The following is an 8,619-nucleotide window of genomic DNA, read 5'->3' as shown; positions in this document are numbered from 1 at the left end:
GAGGGGGGTTGGGGTCACAGCTTTATCACCGCGCCGATCAGATTATTGTCTAATTTTATTACCGTCCGATTATAAGAACCCGCTCACGTGCCGGGCGCTCATTTCAAATACTGCCCGTATGGCAGGGGTCCTTTAGTTTCGCCTGACTTGGAGTTCTCCTCTCACACTCTAATGATGTATCTTTTTTACCTCTCACCAATCTCAAAGTCACAAGTTTCTGCCATCCATGCTGACAGGGCGCCTGTTTGTGAGCATGTAGAGGAGCAGCGCTTCAGGCGGAGGCATGCATGCTTATTGCCAGTGAGCAGTGAAGATATACCCCTATAACGCCCACTCTTCAGCGTGCTCCAAGACGAGCAGACGCTTCGTGCGTATTTGTCTTCTAAATCACCTATCTATCAGGATGACATTGCGAGGGGCTTCCTTCTCGAGGATCCACACCTCTGACGGATTGGATTGTCCTGTATTTGAGCAGCATACGGATATGTATTTTTGTATTGCAAGGTGAAACTGAAAAGCCACGGAAACTAGATATCTGATTCGCCGCACCTGGGAAGAAGGGTCGATCACAAGAATGGGAACTATTTGTGCGCGAAAGCAAAAGTAGAGGCAAATTGCATTGCGTAAAGAAAATGAAAGCTTGCTTTTTGGTGCACATTGTGAAGAACATTAAGGTACTGTGCAACCGTACCGAACCTGTCTGATCTTTTACCGCGGCTTTAATTAGCGCTTTCCCACCTCGTCCTCGTCAAACGACCACCGGCTTTCACTTTTCACCGGAGGACAAGGAGCATCGCTGTGGAAAGGTAACCTTTTCTTAAAAGACTCTGTGGAACAACCTTGCTGGGATTAATTGAAGGTGCAGTGCAAACTATTTCTCTCTTCTTGATTTCTAGAGCGTTTTTGTGCATCCTTTGGGTTCAGATTGGGTTCTGATTACTATAAAGCTAGTATTATAAATTAGTAGCGTGGTGTTCTTCCAGATGCAATGATCTCAAGGTGTTTCTCTGCATGGATGCTGAGTAATGGTCAGCAATGCACCAGAGCCACCATTCTCCCCATCATGAATTTGATAGCTCACTTTCTCCTCTTTATTTGCATATGCAATTACTTGAAGATTTGGATCTTGCAAAATGGTGATTTACATGATGCAAAATAATGTTAGACAAACTGTATGCTATTCAAACATTCTTATAATGTTATAGGGTTAGGGTTGTGGGTTAGTTCTGCCTGACAATATATTTTACCCATGGTGGCAGCACACCCTTATAGGTTTTTCTGCACGACAGTATGTTCTACCCACGTTTATACTGCAATAGTACATCCAGATAGGGGTTTTCTGCTTGGCAAGATGTTGTAATTTTAAAGATGACTACTGGTTTTAAGTGCAACATACCTCTTGATATAACCTAACAGCACACATGTGTCCAGTACCTGGATAAAATATGTGCATACTGTCACTGGCAGGTCATCAAAATTATGTTATTTTGCTTTAATCCTCATATGGATTAAAATGTCCTGTGAGAATCATCATGATGCCAGGTGACGTGTCATCATTGTTTTCTTACATTCATTAACAAACACTGTTTAATATCAGTTCACTAGTGCATTTGTATTGTAATTGTGCTTTAAAAGGAAGCTAAAACCCACTTGGTTCATTTCCATGCATTGCATAAATGCCTGCTATGATTGTAAGTCCAAAATTTGGAGGAGTTTTGAATGTCAATTTGCAAAGCTCATTATGTATTATTCTTGTCCACAGGTAGGGGGCCACGGTGGGCCAGTAGATGAGTTCTTGTGCTGTATCGCCTATAGCTTCTGTAGCCTGAAAACATTTGAGTCATGTTAGGTGCAGGTGGTTGTTTCATAAACTGACTTAATTTAATCCGTATGTGCTGTTAGCAAACATATGTTTCTTTCCCTTTAATGCCCTTCAACATGATCACCATCTGAGTTGTGTTATTTCATTATATCGTTTCTTTATTGCCGTATTGGGTTTGATGGGATATGCAAATGACAACATTGCTTACTCTGACTTATAATTAGAGTGTTTCCGATGGTATTAAAATGTCTTAATTCACCCTTCCACAATGTAAGGCCTAAAATGTCTTAAATCAGCCTTAAATTCATAAAGTCATGGCATTAAATGTTGCATGAACTGCAAAAATTAGTATCTTCCATGGTACTTTTGTTTTGTTTTCCAATACAAATGTATTAACATCCATAATATTTGCTTATTTGTGACCCTAGACCACAAAACCAGTCATACGGGTCATTTTTTTTTTCGAAATTGAGGTTTATACATCATCTGAAAGCTGAATAAATAAGTTTATTAGAATAGGACAATATCTGGCCGAGATACAACTACTTGAACATCTGGAATCTGAGGGGGCAAAAAAAAAAAAAAAAATCTAAATATTGAGAAAATTGCCTTTACAGCTGTTCAAATGAAATCCTTAGCAATGCATATTACTAATCAAAAATTAAGCTTTAATATATTTATGGTGAGAAATTGACAAAATATCTTCATGGAACATGATCTTTACTTGATATTTTAATGATTTTTGGCATAAAAGAAAAATTGATCATTTTGACCAATACAATGTATTTTTGGCTATTGCTACAAATATACCCCAGCGACTTAACACTGCTTTTGTGGTCCAGGGTCAACTTTGTTCTTGTTTTAATCATTAAAACTATGGAAGTCAATGGCTACCTTGAACTGTTTGGTTGCCAATATTCTTCAAAATACCTACTTTTGTGCTCATCAGCTGAAAGAAATTCATACAGTTTTGGAACAACTTGAGGGTAAGATTTGGGACCAGCACATCCCGTTATTACATCAGGCACATGGCACTGCCATTTGTTAAGGAGTCACCGTTTAGCTGCGAGAACTGGGCTGGCAGAAAAGTCTGGTTTTGCTGCATCTGTCACATCGACCACAGTATGGCTATTTTCTCTCGCCTGCTGCATCATGATGCATTCCCTGTTGTGTGAAACGGAAAAGTGTCTTAGATTGATTTGCAAGGTTTTACAGGTTTCTATAGCATTTTAGAGCTTATGGAACATGATCTTTACTTGATATTTTAATGATTTTTGGCATAAAAGAAAAATTGATCATTTTGACCAATACAATGTATTTTTGGCTATTGCTACAAATATACCCCAGCGACTTAAGACATGTTTTGTGGTCCAGGGTCAACTTTGTTCTTGTTTTAATCATTAAAATCATGCCATTTTGATCAGTTTCTCATAAAATAAGACTTTTTTCTTCTTCTTCTTCTCAAGTCAGTGTATCTTGATTTAAGAATCTTTAGATATTTCCACTGGAAAACAAGACAGAAACAGATAAAGAGCCAGTTCACCTAGAAAAAAAAAAATCTGTCATCATTTACCCACACTCATGTTTTTCTAGCATTTTAGAGCTTGTACTAGTGTCAAATGAACAGTGAGGAAACACATGGTGGAAAAGGGCATGCTACAAGCTTAAAACTGCACTGATTGGGCTTCACTCTCCTGGTGGAACCAAGAGTCCAAATGATCCTTTTACAAAAGCTGTGTTTTTAAGAGTCTTTTCAAGCAAAAAAAAAAAAAAAAAAAACCTCAGTAAGATTTAAAATATATTAATAATGATATGCTATTTATTTACCTATTTAAAATATTAGATATTTATTTGCTAATTTATTAACTTATTTAATTTTTTAGTCATTTATTTTTTATATGACTCATGAGCCACCTCGACCAAATTATTATTTTTAGACAAAAATAACATTCTCAATCAAAAACTCTCAAAATGCTTATTTATTATTATTATTATTATTATTATTATTGTTGTTTATTTTATTTAATTTTTTTAATAATTGTTTTTTTTAATTATTTTTGCTAGATACCTTTTTTTAGCTTGATTTCCACATCAAGCCAGTCAGCGTTATTGGTTTCAAGGTGTCAGTAAATGTAATATAACCATCGTTTGTTGCGTAGTTCCATAATAGCCATGGCATCTGAATGGACTATTTCAGATGTTCCCCTTTTCCTGTCCTCCTTCTCTGCCATCCATCATGAGCTGCACTGCTCACCAAATATGCAGACGAGGCCGTACTCCGAGCGCGCACTCAAGATTGAACACTCCATCCCGGGCTTTTCAAACAGACTGTCATATTTTTCAGCATGTGGTAGGACCAGGGTGCACACTCCAATCTCCAGAGAGAAAGACATAGAGTGGGCTCACCATGAAGCAGAGTGGTGCTCAGGGATGATTGGAATGGAAGTAGAGAGCGGGGTGAGGGAAGGGAAGAGGAAGTCCCTCTCTTTCTCTCTCCCAGGGGTGTAGAGTTCTGCATTAACGAGAGGCAGTGATGAGTGGGGTCTGCAATTACCCTCAGGCCTCCGTCACGCCACAGCTGCCTCTGCTTGTGGCTAATTGCGCCGATGTATTAGCCTGTGTGTTGCTCTATTACCTATTACTCTTCCCACTCCCTCTCCTCCACACTTAACATGGCCAGCGACCGCTCTAAATTAACTCTTGCTACTTTTGAGTTGATGCCCAACAATAGACTTTCGCCAGTGGAGCTTAAATGGGCAGACATGTAATTTTCCAGTTGATCTGGTCTGGAAGCCAACACAGATATACATCGTGGACAGCGGGATGGAGGCGAGGCTGTAAAACAGTTGGGGAGTGAAGCGGAGTAAAGAATGGCAAGGGTCGGGCCTGGTCTTCCATTATGTTGTGAAGCACGTCAATATTCTGCTTAAACATTTCACACCTCAGCAAAATCAATGGCTCTCTGCTAGACCTGAGGAGGCTAGTAAAGCTTTTGAGCCCTAATGTGTTTATCTTTGGTATTAGCAACAACTCACTACAAATCCTATTCTTTGTCAGGCTTGTTTTATTGTAAAAAATATGAGTCAGCGATAGGACTGTGCTTGATTTAATTTTCCCTTTACGTCGGATTGGATGCCAGCAGCACTTGAACCGCCAACTGTTACTTTCCCCCAGAAAGCTGGCAAAAAGGTTGAAATCCATAATGAAGGTGCAGCAGGCAGCGCAATGAGAAATTTAACTTTTGTTACGGTATTCGATGAAGGTCAAAATAAATGAGAAGCGGCGTGTCATTCCACAGACATCCCTATCCAGACCAGATTAGATTTTTCAGAAGACCCATTGAGTTAGCCAAAAAACAGTACATAATTTGATATTTTGTATTATTTTTCTTTCTTTCTTTTTTTTGTGTAGAGGAACACACATTTGATTTCAGAGGATTAAAATTGCAAAGTATGTCTGTGAAACACAAATTAACCTGACCTCCTCAGGGAAAACTAGTCCTGTCCAAAAAGGGCTTAAGAACAGGAGCTTTCACAGTATGCAGTTACCACTGCTCTCACTGGAGTACTCACATTTGGAATAATACAAGGATTTGACAGCTACTATTTGTATAAAACCAGTTGTAATCAGGATCCAAAATAAGTGTTTAGTCATGCCTACCAAAGGTAGGTGAATAGAGAAAATGTGCTGGCCTTACTTACTTACTTACTTACTTATTTATTCATGCTTTTTAATTATACAATTTATTAATATAATTTTAAGAATAGATTAATATAATTAAAATAATTATATATTTATTGTATATTGTATCGGATATCATTTATAATTATGTATTATTTATTTGATTGATTGATTGATTGATTGATTGATGATTGATTGATTGATTGATTGAGTTTGGCGAATGTTAGTTTTGCACCCTGATTTTAATGTCACTTGTTATACCAAGAATGTAAAGCATACACAGTGACATTATTCCAAAACCTAGAACTGTAAAAAAAAGTTCATTTGTAATACATTATACTGTTATATTATACATTGTAATACTGCTCCGGGTGTGTGTTCACGGTGTGTGTGTGTTCACTGCTGTGTGTGTGCACTTTGGATGGGATAAATGCAGAGCACTAATTCCGAGTATGGGTCACCATACTTGGCCACATGTCACGTCACTTTCACTTTTTTCACTTTCATTAAAAATGCATGCTGATAGTGTTTGATCTAGTCTTTACTAACAGTTTTTCCCACCATAAGCAGTTTTATATTTCAAATGCACTTTAAATAATAATTATGTGAAAAATGTAGCATTTGGCTCACTCAGTTCAAAATCCAGTCTTCAGTATATCTTCAACATTGTGTCTATTGGCATAATTAAGGTCTGCTTAAGTGCACTTTATATGTTTGTCCTGCGCATCTAAGCCCTCTATTGATCTACGGTTACAGCCAGTCAAACCACAGCCAAAGCCTTTACTAATCCATTCTGGGGTTCCTGCAGAGAAACAGATCCAGCACGGTGGGAAACCATCACTTCCTATTTGGCCTTTCAAGGATGACCGATCCCTACAGTCTGTCTTCTTCTTTCCTTGGCTCAGTGAGAATCACTTTATGACGGGGTCCCAGCACAATCGCGTTCACTGCTGTCTGACCGACACTGGGTCTGGCATTAAGTCTGAGTGAACGCTTTGCTTTCTTCATTTGGGTCTGATCACCAGTTAAATGCCCTCAGATAAAGAGATTGATGTTGGCATGGGAGACAACTATGGGGAAATGGTGGATAAGTTTCTATATAGCTTTATTTGAGTGGTTGGACAACTTGAATTCCAGGAAAAGGGGTTAAATTGGGCATGTATGGTGCTTTCCATTTGAAACCAGAAGTTGGAAACTGAATTCCCAGTAGGAAATTTTATCTGGAACGCCCTCATACAGTAAGTCACAGTTCCGACTCGGAAACTCCAAATTCAGAATCCAATATGGCTGCTTAGTGAAGAAACCATTAAAGAAACCATAGTAATATATTGTTTATTAGCACTTCTGTTTGTCTGTGTCTCAATAAACTCTGTGGTGCACACAGTACTATCCAACCTCTATTTGTGGACATGATACTATTGCGTTATCTGTGCAAACTACAGCTTTTTATGTGTTCTTAATCGACTGCTAACAATGGATGCATCCATCTTGGCCACCACTGGTGGAACCCTTGCAACAAGTTGAATTGGAACATCCTAAGCCCTTGATTACACTAAAAACATAATTTTGTATAAAGAAGCGTGCTGATTTGATATTTGCCCAAATATCTCTAGATATTTGTCAAATTTACAGTAAAAAAAAACAGTTGACATACCTTTCCTTTTTAAAGTGAAGGAGGATGTGGTGGTTGGTCATGTCTGATATCCTAGCTTTGGAAAATTTGCAGCAAATCTCCTTTTATGAATATGGTCAATTACGAAGTGTTTATGTCCTCAAGAAATGTTCTTGGAAGATTAATTTCTACTCTCTGTATTTTGTGAAATGTGATTTCATATCTCACAATAGGTGATAAAGTCTTAATTTGATCTATATCTCCTAATTATCTATTTTATTGTTTTACTCTGAGGCAGAAACTGGTTTTTATTGTTGGTGTACTCTGATGGAGGCAACATTTTCGCCTAGGTTTTTGTCACCATTTTGTCACGATGGGCAGAAGGGCTCTGGAAAGTGTTTGGAAAACCTGCATCAGTTTGCCGTTCCCTTTGGTGCTACTGGCTGCATGGAAAATACCCAGTTTGCTTTCACCTTGTTTAGCAAGTAAAGTGCATTTTTACAGCTGTCTCAGCTTCCTGTTGATTTTTTTTATTCACCCTTTCCCAGCTCATTGAGATGTGTGAGTATAGCTGTCATAGACAGTGAGATATTGTAAACCCAAAAAACAGAGCAACCTGAAATGGATTTTATCTCTGCCGTGTTTTACCGGTTGGCGTGTAACTGCGGGGGGAAGTGTGTTTATCAGCATTGTCTCTTGACACAGTCATCTCCGGCTGCACCTTCAGTGGTGATGGAGTCAATCATCCGTGACCTTCGACTACACCTTCCTCTGTCTCTCTCTTTCTGTCTCTGGCATTATCTTTCTGTCTCTCTGTACAGCTTAGCTCAGCTTTGCTTCTTTCTATGCCATACAGTATAAATAGAAATGTTCTCAGTGGCCATCTGCCTGTTCTCACTGGCGGGTACAGCAGGTCAGATTATGGGATCCGTATAAACATCCGTTCCAGTCCTTTTTCTGACCCCGTGCACACAGATGTGCTGCTCTGGGTTACATATTGGGGCTCGTCTCTTGAGCTGTGGATTTACTGAAGGTGATACGGCTGATGCGGGGGATAGTGCGTGTATGGGATATCAGAGGGATATTTATTGCCTGATGTGCCAGAAGTTATCAGTTTGAATCTCATTCGTCAGAATATTTTTAAATAGGGTAGATGAATTAAAATAGCATCTGTTTGCCAGTAGGTGTATGTGGATCATTGACGAATAATAGTATCTACGAGTGAAATATCTTCTTAAAATATAGATTAAAATTTTCTAGAAACGTGTTCTTTGTATTAATTTTGGTTTCATATTGTTTTCAAAAAGTTTTCCATTTTCAGGAAGAGCATAAATTTAAACATCTTGTGGTGTAACTACCAATAAAATTGTAAGTTTTCCTTACATTTTAAATACATGTGACTGTACACATCTTAATCTTTATTTAAAAAAAAAAAAGTAATACAATAAAAATAAATTATTGATTAGTTGATTGATTGTATATATTGTCTTGTTTCTAATATATA

The 8,619-nt window shown here is 38.1% G+C and overlaps 1 protein-coding gene across 1 annotated transcript in view; it reads left to right on the top strand.

The window, feature by feature from the left end:
• Positions 1 to 380: 380 nt before the first annotated feature.
• Positions 381 to 8,619, top strand: part of LOC107749640 (leucine-rich repeat and fibronectin type III domain-containing protein 1-like protein) — a 74,897-nt gene continuing 66,658 nt past the window's right edge. The window contains exon 1 of the mRNA XM_016564797.1: positions 381 to 806. The gene's annotated coding sequence lies outside the window, so the exon portion shown is untranslated. The remainder of the gene's footprint in view (positions 807 to 8,619) is intronic.

Source organism: Sinocyclocheilus rhinocerous, unplaced genomic scaffold, assembly GCF_001515625.1.
Source record: "Sinocyclocheilus rhinocerous isolate Xijiao unplaced genomic scaffold, SAMN03320098_v1.1 scaffold1101, whole genome shotgun sequence".
In the NCBI taxonomy this organism is placed as follows: domain Eukaryota; kingdom Metazoa; phylum Chordata; class Actinopteri; order Cypriniformes; family Cyprinidae; genus Sinocyclocheilus; species Sinocyclocheilus rhinocerous.
The sequence above is the reverse complement of the archived record's forward strand: the minus strand, read 5'-3'. Positions and strand labels throughout refer to the sequence as shown.